Raw genomic sequence first — 13,688 nt, 5'->3', positions numbered from 1 at the left:
TTGAGGATGCCTCTAGGGCTAACCCAGCAATCATCCCAGAGAATCTACCCTTCTTCATAGACTTTTTTGTCTTTGATGCTGTGATGGTTGATACTGATGGTCGTCTTGATGAGATGTGCAGTCCACTGAGGCATGCCTCTCGGTGGGTCTGTCAGGGCGTTTCCATGAAGGACTGCCTGAAGGGAGAAGAGCTTCTCTAGATGAGCAGCACCTTCCTGTGAGCTGTCTGGATAAGGACATCTGAGGAACAATCTTGGTGCTAGCTTGCTAGTGATTGTGCTTGCCCTGTTCATTGCTGCTGCCACCATCAGAATCCAGCTTTTGAAGCCTTCTAACATGGGTAAAGACCAGTGTCTCTCCAGAATCTGCCAGGCCTTCAAACCCAGACTGGGACTGTGAAGTTACTGAACTCTGGGGGTCTCCAGCATACAAACACCCATTCATGAACTATTCAGCCCCTATCAAACAAGCCGATCTAATAAGTCTTTCTTGTAATACATATTCATTCAGTTTTGTTCCTCTAGAGAATACTGACTAATATAACTCTGAAGCTTAAAAAGCAGGGTTGGCATCTTTACCAAAAAAAAAAAAAAAAAAAAAAAAAAATCTACGTAACCTGAAGTTTTTCATAGGGTAGATTTGCTAGAATACTTACACAGAACATCTCAGTGTAGGCCACATTTAGAGGACAAGGGCATGAGAAGATGGCTCAGTAACAGCATGTGCTCTTCATACATGAGGACCTGAGTTCAAATTCCCAGAACCCACATTAAGAAGCTAAGCACGGCTATGCGAGCCTGTTGCCCTAGCATTGGAAAATGGAGACAGGTGGATCTTCAGAGCTTGCTGGACAGCCAGCCTACCCTAAGCAGCAAGCTTCTGGTTCAGCGAGACTCTTCCCAAGTCATGGGAGAGAGGGAGAGAGATAGGGAAAGACACTTGATATGTTTCTCTAGTCTAGTGTCCACAGGAGTGTGCCAAGGGTGGGCACCCATACACTCACAAGCATACAACATGCATACGCGCGCGCGCGCGCGCGCGCGCGCGCGCGCGCGCGCGCACACACACACACACACACACACACACACTTACGAGTTCCCAGTCAATGTAATGGGAAACTTATCTTATCTATTCTAGTACACCCTAATTCAGTGATATTTGATAGTGACCATAACAGAATGAGCACCAACAATGAAAATATTCCAATACCACATGGCCATAAATGCATTTTAAAAATTACTACCAAATAACAGAGGTATGGCAAGAAGAAATATGTGTTGCTATTTCGGTTTAAAACATGCTCTTTCTGGAACTTGAAAAAAACAATGTCATAATGAATAGCAGCAGAAGATGCCAGCAGGGTTCCAATGCTGAGAGGCAGCACCAATGCCAGTATTCATAAGGTTGGCCATATGAGAAAATTTCTTTTCTCTCTTGAAAAATCATGTTTGAAGTTTAATGAAGAGCCAGAATCAGAGGACAAACGAGCAGTTTTCAGTCTTATGAACCACGGATTTTGAAGTTAAGTGGATAAGATTACTCACTATTGTAGCTTCACGTTAAACATCTGCATTATACAGGAGGGGCAGCAGGTGCAGCCAGCCTCACCTCCTTCTAGCTATGTTGGTGTCCGGGCTGTTCGCATCTCATCTCTGCAACTCACACCCACTCTCCTGTTTGCTGCTCACTGGCCTTGGTCTGTGAAGAGGCACATCTCGGGCTCTCCTAAATGTTGGCTTTCTAGTCCATTGCTTCACTAGGAAGAACTAACTAGAGAAAGCAATGCCACCAAAGAAGAAAGAAGTAAGAGGCCACCAGTGCCTGAAGCCAACAGGGGCAGTTTCTAGAGATGGCTAAGATGTTTTGTCTAGGATTGTTCTGGAGTCTAACAGCCCACGAGACCTCTGGACCTTGTTGTAGTGGTACTCCATTAATAGATTCAGAACTGCCCTCTAGTGAGGGCAGCAGCCCGGGGCTTGGTCCAAATCTGTGGGTGTTAGGTAAAAGGAAAGCCTTCCTCAGCTGACTGCTACCACCTCCCTCTTGCTCCTCCAGGTCTCCAACTCCTTTTTCACAGTCTTCCTATCTTCTGACATTCCACGGTTTTCTGTACTCTCTAGATAGTTATTCCCTCACTTCTAAAATTAGGATGAACAATATCCAGCAATAAGACGGTGTGAAATCAATCGATGAGATGGCTCAGCATTAGGCTGCTCTAAGCCTGGTGGCCTGAGTTCTATCCTAGGGACCCACTAGCTCTATCCAGTCCCGCTTCACGGAAGAAGAGAACCAACCACCTCAATTTGCCGTCTGACCTCCACACATGTGAAGGAGCATACGTGTGCACTCACACTTACAAATAAATGTTTAATGCATGACATCAAGACTTTTGGAAATCTGATGAATGAAAGAAGGGATGGTGCTCTCACATGCAGCTCAAATGTTTAAAACAACCAGTTCTATGTAAAATTTTCATAACATTTTGACTTCTTTAAAACTATGTTTAAATATAAAAACGCATGCTTGTTCCACCATTTTGCTGCTGTTAGTCAGGTACCCTACCTGTCTAGGGGTATTTTGTGTGTTGACAACAGTGCACGGCACCTAGCCCCTTGCCTGTCCTGTGAGAGGCATGAACTATCTGGCAGCAATCACTGTTTGCAACACAGACTGGATTTCCATTGATGTACACCACACTTTCTCATGTCATTATCAAGATATCTCAGACTAGAACCTCATGATGCCTCTTCACTCTGAGGATGGTCATCTTGCTTAGCCTCAAGTAAAGCAAATAGAGCAAAAGGACCATAGAGATAATAACAGCTAAAAAAAATCTCTCAGCTTATTTGAATTTGTTAGAAGCCATAAAAGGGGAAGTTGATACTCTCCATAATAAAATATGCATAGCATACTTAATCTTAAAAGGAAATAAACTAACATTTATGGTTGCCTATTACAGCTCAGGCAATACTCAGAGTGTCTTCATGTGGATCTCTATTTAGGTTTGTTATTAGACTTGTTACCCTAACTACCGAGATGATTGGCTTTATTAATTGGATGCACATTTAGAAAGACAATGAAAACAGTCTATTTTAATTAAGAAGTAAGACCTATATTGGGAAGAAGTGCATGCTAGTTAGCTTTAATGTCAACTTGTTACAGCCTAGAATCATCTGAGAGGAAAGCCGGGATTGAGAACTGCCTAGATGAGATTGACATGTGGGCATGTTTGGGGTTGGGAGAGATTGTCACGATTATTAACTGATGCAGAAAGGCCCTCAGTGGGGAGCCCCATCCCTAGGCAGGCAGATAGTCTTGAGTTGTATAATAAACCTAGCTAAAATGAGCCTGTGAGTGAGCCAGAGAGCAAGCCAGCAGACAGCATTCCTCCATGGTTTCTGCTGTCCATTCCCTGCTTTAGTCCCTGTTCTGACTTCCTGAATTGGATGGATCGTGTCCTGGAAGTGTGAGGCAAATCATCTTTTCCTCCAAAGGCTGCTATTGGTCAGAGTATTTTATCCCAGCAACCACATAAAGTAAGGATGATGCTGGCCTGCATAAAACATTTACTTCTTGATTTTTAGGTGCCAAGGATTTTTCTAGAGACCAAGGACACAGAGATTAAAGCCATGACACCAACCCGCCTGCCCCACCAGCTGCTGGAATGATGGCTGCCAAAATCTTGGAGGTGGCTTCTGCCAATAGAAAAGCCTTCCCTAGATAAAACTGCAAAGAGTGCTTTCCCCCATGAATAACAGGCCAAGGACTAATATGCTGGTCCAAAGGCCCCAGACCTGGGCCACAAGATAGATAGTTCTCTGGTTCTGTCACACTGTAGCACCAGACATGGAAGCAGCTGAAAGTCAAGTCCAGGACAGACACAGCATCTTGTCTCTGCTGCTCCCTTTCCCCTCTTACAAGTTCCTCGAGAAGCACTCCTTCAGCCAGCCCCACAAACATTTCCATTTAAGACTTTGCTCCCAGAGAGTCTCACTCTGATCTTCCAGGAGCTTTAAGTCAAAAGAACATCATATGTTTACACTTGCCCCAAATGCAAGGATCTTTACGTGTAAAGTCATCAGTGTTACTGTAAACAAACAAACAAAAAAAATCAACAATAAACCCCCAGACGATGCACAAAGATGAAGAGGCAGGGCTGCATTTAGGTCCACTCTCATGGAATATGGGTAAAAACTATGAGTTGTTGTTGTAATCTAGAGGCTGGAGAGATGGCTCAGCAGTTAAGAGCGCTTATTGTTCTTACAGAAGACCTAGATTTGGTTCCTAATACCCACATGGCAGTTCACAACTCTCGGTAATTCTAGTTCCAGAGGACCTGACTCCCTCTTCTACTATCTAAGGGCATTAGGTATGCATATGGGGTACATCTATACCTGCAGACAAACACGCGTATACACATAAAATAAAATAAATCATTTTTTAAAAAATTCTACTGAGAATTTCAGTTCTGTGAGGTATATGCCCAAGGACAAAGGTTAGCAAGCTTTTTCTTAAAGGCTGGTCTTGTATTTGATTGGGTCTGGGGAATAATAGACAAGCTGAGCAACTTGCATAACCATTTCAAATGTGACTATAAGGACCTGGCCAGGCCTGACCTGCAAGTGCATTTCCCAAGGTGACTGTCAAGCATTAGTATGCACAGTAACCATTAGAGACTGCTGAGAAAACCCAGATTACCCTGATGTGAAATCTGCACGGCACTACTTTTCTAGCTGGTGCTGCTGGCCCACCCACATCCCTTTACACAGCAAGGCTCTAGTGAGCCAAATAGGAAAAGGAGGAGAAAAAAAAAAATCATAAAATAGAAAAAAAATCAAGTAGCATTGTAGGAAGTCAAAGCCAAAACTGTATAGGCTGAGGTCAGAGGGCATAGCAATAATTTAATGAACAGACATTAACAAAAGATCATCAATGACTGCAAACTACTGTTGTTCTTGGTGTACAGAAAGAAAGCAGATTTTGGGGACTCTAAGCCTGTATTGTTAGAGAAGCAGCTAGGTGTGACTCCAGGAGAAAGGAAGGGTACTAGTGCTTGTTTGCAACGGAGAAGCTGTTGGTGTGAGAGAGATGTGCTGCATCTGGGGATCAAGCACACGGGATGAGGGGAGCTCAAAACAGATGCATCAGAGGCAAGCACAAAACACTCCGGGACTTACATTCCAGGTCCACATCAATCTACATCCTCTAAAGGAACAGACTCATACAGTGGATATTTATTGCAAAGGGAATTAGTCAATTGGCTTAAAAGCTATGGCCTACATGATCCAACAATGACTTTTTTAATATGCCGGGGAGACTGAGAACCCAGTACCTGTACAGTCAATATAGCTAGGTGCCTTACTAATTCCAATTTGGCACTGAAGACCGAGAAGATTCCTGGACAACTGTGGATCTTTAGTCCACACTGGAAGGCCACAGAGGTTGCATTCCAAAGTTCGCGAAGGATGAAAGGAGCAGCAGAGTAGATGCATCCACAGCAAGGCGTGAAGGCCAGCAGGCAAAAGCGGCACTGTTTTCTTTAGACTTCCTTCTTTTGCGGCTGTCACCAGCGGAAAGAACCACCCTCTGTAGAGGAGGGCCTTCCTCCCTCTGCTACTCTTCCTCACCTAGAGGCACACTTCCAGGTCATCAAGCTGACAAACAAGATTAACCATCACAAGTCCCAAGCCTGATGTGTGTAACCTAACTTTCTGACACCTCAGGTCTACAACCTGAATGGATAAGTAGTTATTTACCTCAGAAGGGCATACTGAGGGGTAAATGTGGCTGTGTGTCCAGCTGGCACATACCCATTGAATAAAGGGTATTTCCCCCTCTCTCTTGTTTTGGTTAAAAAAATATATATGTAATCACCCGCTTATGATCTTTGGAAAAACGGAGCCATTGGTTTGAAGAGAGCATTGTACATGTTAGAAATTCATGAAGAATTCAGATTCAAGACTAGAATGTGGAAGGGACTCTGGTTTTCTTGCTGCTGAAGACTTGGATTCTTGCCAATGTGAAACTGCTGTGAACTGAATTATTTGCAGGTTTTTGCTTTGAGGAACATAATGTACAGGCTGGCATGAGGAGCCACTGAGCAAGGGAAGCATCTAGCTAGATGATGACTATTGAATGATACACAGAAATACCTATATAAATGGCCAGGACAGTGGGCTTCTCAAAGATTTCTTTTGTTTGTAAAAGTGTTTGTAAATAAGTTAAAGTCAGGGGCAGGCAGAAAGCAGAGCACCTACAAATGGTTTTGGTTTAGAATCCCTAGCAAGTGAGATTCTCTCATGCCTTTCAGCTGTGAGCATGTTGGAACACCCTGTCTCGTAAGTGTAATATTTGTTTCTTATTATCTAATATCTCAGAATGTGTACACAGAATGTATCTAGTTATGATTATGAGGAAACTACCAACGCTCTGAAAGACATGGTGATCCCGGTCCCACATGATGTGCAAAACTTTTCCTCAAGACACAAGGAAATAAAGTAGTTTTTTTGCATATTTTTGCATATTTCTGAGGAGCATCAGAGCATTAGTATGGATTGCTCCATTACATGACTCGGAGGAGCTTCAGGACTTCAAGTTGGTGATGATTTGGTTTAAGTAACCTGTGAGAACTGATGCAGCTACACATGGGTTCATCTAAGCACATGCTAAGAGAACGGAGGGACTCTATATAGGTAGCCATATGTACACATAACATAGAGGTGTCATATATTATTTCTGCATGAAATATTACATATGACTTTATTATAATTCCATTAAAATAAATTATTTATTATTATTAAAATAAAGAGGAGCAAAAGATTGTAAGAGCCAGGGAATCAGGGAATCAGGGAGTCTGCTGTGAGACTGTGTCTCCTAGCAATGTCAGAAGCTACACCTAAAAGTCTCACCAAGATGACTACCTAAATGGGAGCTGAACAAGGACAATGATAGATGTGCAAAAGTGGATGAAGTAAAGCACACAAGGCCTTAATTCTACATGAAGAACTACAAACAACTAAGGAATCCTGAGAGTGGAAGAAATAGTCTTCCCAGGGAAGAGAATACCAATGGGTTATCCAATACCAAATGGCCAGCCCTCAAAACATACATATTGAGTAACATTATACAGTCTGGGCAGGTTATATTTAGAAATATATATATATATATATGTGTGTGTGTGTGTGTGTGTGTGTGTGTGTGTGTGTGTGTGTGTATACATATGCATATAATAACAATAATAATAAAAGAGGCCATGAATTTGAAAGAGAGCAGTGTGTGTGTGTGTGTGTGTACATATGCATATAATAACAATAATAATAAAAGAGGCCATGAATTTGAAAGAGAGCAAGCAGGGTTATATGGGGAGGTTTGGAAGGAGAAAGGGAAGAGATAGATAGACTAATTATATTATAAACTCAAAAAGAAAAGAAAAAAATTGAACTTAGAAATAAAAAGGAAACAATATACAAGTTAATGATTGTATTCACATCAATATATGTTTCTTATTTATACTCTAAACACAAAGCAGCTATTTATCAGTACTTGGGTATCTACTTTACTATCACCAGTATGGAACTGAACTGAAATAAAACTAGAGCTACTTACAAAGCTACAGTTTAGCACGTATTAAAGAATGGTTTCAAATCATAGAAATGCTCTTTGGTTATTGCCTCAGTATTGGCAATGGACAACAGAAGGACTGTAGTAGTATCATATAAGAGAGTAAAGGTTACTCTATAGAAAGCAAAGATTTACTCGGTATTATTAAGTAGATTAAATGTTATTAAATGTACTAGAAACTTTATTCCCATAAAGAAAGAGCATTGTACAAATACTATTAATTTATAAACCCCCTCTAGAATGATCCCAAATAAGGGGGAGGGAGGGAAGGAAGGGGGAGAAGGAAGGAAGGAAGGGAGGGAGGGAGGGAGGGAGGGAGGGAGGGAGGAATGAAGGAAGGAAGAAGGAGGGAGAGAAGGAGGAAGGGAAGAAAGAAGAACTAAGGAAAAAGAACAAGGAAGAAAGAGAAAAAGAAAGAAAGGGGAAGGACTTGTGTATATGCCCTCATACAAGAAGGGGTAGATACCAAGTGAATATGGACACTATTTTATGACAGATAGTCTGGTAACTGGTGTGAGTGATGGAATCTGCAGGAGACTGGCTTTCTGTTTAGGAAACAAAAAACTGCTGATATCCAAAAGCCTGCTTTCAATTTTATTTCTATATTACCATGCCTAAAAGAAATTACTATGATTGATCACCAGGAAGATGACAGAAAACAGTTCATTCAGCACTATTTCAACTATCTCCTTTCTTAAATATCTAGCTAAATTTTTAAATTATGCGGCCTCTATTGATAAAAAGCAGCCATGCAATAGAGGTTGGCCCTTGAGACACAAGCAGAAAGCTGCTGGTAGCACTCACCCTTTTCATCTCTCTATGGCTGCCATGCTGGTTTGAGGCCTAGAGCTCTGACAGATGTTTTCAGAGGGTTTGGATGAGACCTACATGCTCAGGATAATGGGGCAGAATGATGGAAAGTGCTTGGGGATCAACAATATTCATGAGCAGCCACCTGAAATTGACCTCTACTTCTTGTCCACAAATTAAAAAGTAACCCCCAGGCTGGGGACAAAGTTCAGTTGATAAAGTGGTTGTCTGAGGGCCAACAGGAGACCCGAGCCTAGATTCCTAGCACCAAGCACATCCCAAAGGTGGAGACAAGAGGATTCCTGGGGTTTGGTGACCTGAAGGTCAAGCCAATTGATGAGAGACTATTTTGAGGAGAGACTCTGTCTCAAAAATTAAGGTGCAGAAGCAATTGAAGCCATCTAGTGCTGACCTCTGGCATCTGTACACACATGTGCACCCTCAAACACATAGACACATGAACACATGTGCACACTCCCTGTTGGCTTAAGTCATTCTGTCACATATTCTTAGTGATGTCTACAGTCAAGTTAATGAATTAATGCTGCAGAGAAGGGAGCACATGAGCAATGAGGGAGATAAGAAAAGGACAATATCAGACCAGCTGTGTCTGAAACATGCCCCCGGTGTCTCCTCTGCTCTTCTTCCTATGAATGAGCACAGCCTGTCAATAGATCGTGTATTTCTATCGGCATCTCTCTTTCTGATTCATCTAAAATTAGACCCACTGCTTTATTTTCCCTACTCTTAAAAAAAAAAAAAAGGATGTATTGAAAGGACTCTTGAAAAGGCTAGAGAAAAAACAAAGAGCAGTATAATCAAACTCTAGGAAGGGACTGAAAGAGAAATGCCACGGTCTCCAGAAACCAGGAATAGAGAGATGCTTTCTACAGTTTCACCTTGGGAAAGGGACTAGAACAACCTGTGTCTATGTGTCCCCATTCAAGCCTTCAGATTATTAGAAGATAAATGTAACTGACCCAACCAGTATCAGATACCCCAAGTCTTAGAATAAATTGTCACCATTCCTCAGACTCAAGGAAGACCATGCAGATGTAGAATTTGAAATTGAACATATTCAAGTCCGCATTTCTCATATTCCATCTCTGCCTGGAGTGTGTATACACACTTACTTACACATGCACACCCAGAAAAGAGAAGTCCAGAACTGCCTCCTAACCACAAGCAATTGTCACCTATTGTGGGGTCCCCTTCTCCACCCTGAGGTCTGTTGACCTCCAGGTCATGAGGACAAAGGGGGCAGAAGTGGGGGAGCAAGGCTTTGTATGATCTGTGAACAGGATGGAAACAGCCTTGTGGGGAACCGGTTCAGACAAACAGCTCAACCTTATTTCAGAGTAAAGGGAATCCATAGGATGGGAACAGTGGCTGGGGCATCACCTAATTTACATTTGGCAGCACACTCCTATCATAGAGCTGGAGCAAATGCCTAATTTTCATATGGCCAGTAGGGGGAGAGCATTTGCAGGGAACTATGTCAAAAAGTCACACTTATGATAAGTCAGGCATCTGGGCTCAAAAATAGCTTCCAAATAAGGTCAGGCAGAGGGCAGAAGCCCCCTCTGGGGGAGGGGAGTCTCCCATTTTGCTCCAAGCTCAGGAGAGCTGTCCAGACATGGTGTACTGCAACCTCCAAGCAGCAGGGCCCTCCAACAACCTATATAATCACTAACACTCTCACCTCCTCTTCATGAGAAAAAACCCAAGTTCTTATCCATCCATTAACCAAGATAGAATGTCATTATACATGCATTTCTAAAACCAGGTTCTCCAGGTACTACCCATAGCCAGTTAAAAAGAAAAACATGATAGAAACAATTATATATACATATATTATATATACATGTATATATATATATATATGTATGTGTATGTATAGTAGTTAGAGTGAGTGGAGAAATGCAAGTAGAGAGCTTGTGTTTGCTGCTGAAACATAGCATGGGACTTCTGTTAGTTCATTTGGAATATTATAGCAAAATTTCATAAACTGAGTATTTCATAAACAGCACAGATTTGTTTTCCTTTGCAGTACATGTAGGAAAGTCAAGGATTTAGTGCTGTCAGATATGGTGTCCGGCAAGGGCCTTCTTGTGGCTTACAGGTGGGCCTTCTCACTGTATTCTCCCATGGTTGGAGGGGACAGCTAGCTCTCTAGGGTTTCTTTTATTGTAGCACTTAATTCCATCTGTGAATTCTCCACTCTTTTGACTAAATCACCTCCCTAAGGCCCCACCTCCTAATACCACCATGTTGGTGCTCAACTATCAGTGCAGGAATGTTGAGACACAGAGACATCCATACCACAGCGAAGTCCTGTTCAGTCTTTTCAATCTTGATGTTATTATCTTTAGCTAGCAACCCAATTCTTCAGGATTCTTTGCCTAAGTGAAGGTACTTGCTATTTTCTTTGTGAACAGCCTAAGGGTGTTGAACCCAAAGCCTGTGGACTGCAAGTGACCCAGAATAGCTGGAAAAGCAACCCAACACAAACTCATAAATGTACTTAGAACATTATGAGGTTTCATAATTGTTTTGGTAACTCAACTGTGCAGTTCTCAAGCATGAATTTCATAAATGACCATGTCGTGTCATCGCATCAAAAGACTAAATACCTCTGCTAGTAACTTAGAGATCCAACCTGTGCAGTGTTAGTAGTAGTCCCTTTGCCCTTTGCCCTTTAGCTAAAGACAGTGATTCTTTCTTTGGAGATGTGGTTCCCAACCTGTGGGGGAGACCCCCACAGAGTTGCATATTAAATATTTACATTATGATTCATAACAATAGCAAAATTGCAGTTTTTAAGTAGCAACAAAATAACCTTATGGCTGGGGGGGTCATGGCAACATGAGGAACTGTATTAAAGGGTCGCAGCATTAGGAAGTTCTAGAGGTTTATCATCATTATTTACCAGCTTAGGATCTTTGCATCTTGCCTTGTAATTTTGAGTGCCTATAAGACCTTTTTTTTGTGTTGTTAGGAATCAAATCCAAGGCCCCAGGAATGCTGGGCAAACACTCAAGCACCAAACAACATTCCCCACTCGGAAGGCTTATAAATAACTACATTTTAAGATCAAGAAAAAGGTCTATTAGAATGGGATAAAAGGAAATTAATCTCAGGTGGAGTTGTACACTGGCAGCCACTTAGGTTTCGTACAAGTGGATCCTTTCTTTATTGGGGGCCATTTCCCAAATCATATAAGAATGATTATTTAATATGATGAAAATTTTAATGTCAACATTCATTTTATTCTCACAATTACTTTTAAAACACTGACAGAATGTTCTGATTGCTATTTTAATTTACTTCTTTTCCTTCAAAGTCTTCCCTTACCCATATTTCCACCATTTTTTGGAATGTCTCATAGATAGACATAATAATTCAGCACAAGCAAATAAAGTAACTCTTGTTGGGATCAATTCTGAAATGTGACAGGGAGAATAAGGACTTGGGGAGCAGTTGTTCTAAATTTTATCTCTGGTAATTATTCTGACCTTATGCAATTTATTTTTTCCCTCAATCTCCTTTTATTTATTTATAAAATGATTATCACAATGCCCAATTATATGTAGTTTGGAAATACATAATTTAAGATGTATATAAACTTACTGGAAAATGTGTATATAGACACACAGACAAACATATTACACACACACAGAGCAACATGTACATACCCATACACACACACACACACATACACACACACACACACACACACACACACACACACACACACACACTACCCAGAAAGAGGTAGCACAAAGCAGAGTGATACAATAGTCAATTGATCTTCAGCATGGGTCCTGGGAATGTTCAATGATTAAAGAACATTTCTGTCAACATAATGTGTGAGGAAAACTCAATAGACACATACAGAAAAACAGAAACAGACCCTTCTCTCACAAAAAATATAAGGAAAATCAGAAGAGAGTCAAGGCTTAAATGTATGACATGTAATTGCAGCACTATTAGAAGAAAACACAAGAGAAAAGCTTTATTTATATTTTGTAACATGAATTGCTAAATGGTCTTGTAATAAAACACTTGGAGCCAGATATTGGGATAAATGCTGAAAGATCAGAGAGACAAAGGAACAAGCCACTGCCACATCTTACCTCTAGGACTCCTCAGCCTGAAAAGGCTCTCTCTAACAAAAAGGCTGTTAGCCGAAAGGTCTTCCTCAGCCGAAAAGCACCTCCAGCCAAAACAAATATTTAGTTCCTGTCTCCTCACGCCTTATATACCTTTCTCCACCTAGCCATATCACTTCCTTCTTGGTGCTGGGATTAAAGGTGTGTGCCATCACTGCCTGGCTCTATTTCTCTCCTAGACTGAGTCAGTCTCATGTAGTCCAGGGTGGTTTGAACTCACAGAGATCCAGACAGATCTCTGCCTCCCAAGTGCTAGGATTAAAGGTGTGTGCCACCACTGCCTGACATCTATGTTTAATCTAATGGCTTGTTCTGTTCTCTGATCTTCAGGCAAATTCTATTAGGGCACACAATATATCACCACAATATTTTTTAAATATTTGTTTTTAAACTACATATATTTATTTTATGTATGTGTGTCAGTGGTGTAGTGCATGCCTGTGCACCATATGCATGCAGGAGCCAGCAGAGGGCAGAAGAGGGCAGAGATAATTTAGATCTGTAGTTCCAGGTGTTTGTGTGGCTGCTGCAAATCAAACCTGGGTCCTCTGCAAGAGCAGTATTAGCTCTTAACCTCTGAACTGTTTCTCCAGCTCCATGCTTCTGTACATGGATCTTGACAAATTTTTTTAGTATGACCCCCCCAAAGATACAGGTTTAAAAGACAAAACTATGCATATAAGATTGCAGCAAACTACTGTTTTGACATAGCAGAGGAAACAGTCAAGGGAGTAAGGAGGCAACCTTTTTATGGAAAAGATGTTTATCCACACATTTGATAAGAGTTTAATGACTGAAACATGTGAAGAGCTCAAAGAACCCAAATAAAGGAGAGCAACCCAATTCAAAAAGGAGAGAAAGCGACAAATAGACTTTTTATCATAGTAGAACATATAAACAGCCACTGGGTGCATGGGAAAACTCCAAACATGATGTGTCTTCAGGAAAACACCTGTCTGCATAATAATGAGATTCACTTCAGTCCTGTGAGAGTGGCTATCATCAAAAGACAAGAGACGATAAATTCAAACCAAGGTTGGGGGCAAAAGGTAACTTGTACGCTGTTGGGTGTGAGTTACCACAGCG

The sequence above is a fragment of the Peromyscus leucopus genome, chromosome 1, assembly GCF_004664715.2.
Source record: "Peromyscus leucopus breed LL Stock chromosome 1, UCI_PerLeu_2.1, whole genome shotgun sequence".
Lineage (NCBI taxonomy): Eukaryota > Metazoa > Chordata > Mammalia > Rodentia > Cricetidae > Peromyscus > Peromyscus leucopus.
The sequence above is the reverse complement of the archived record's forward strand: the minus strand, read 5'-3'. Positions refer to the sequence as shown.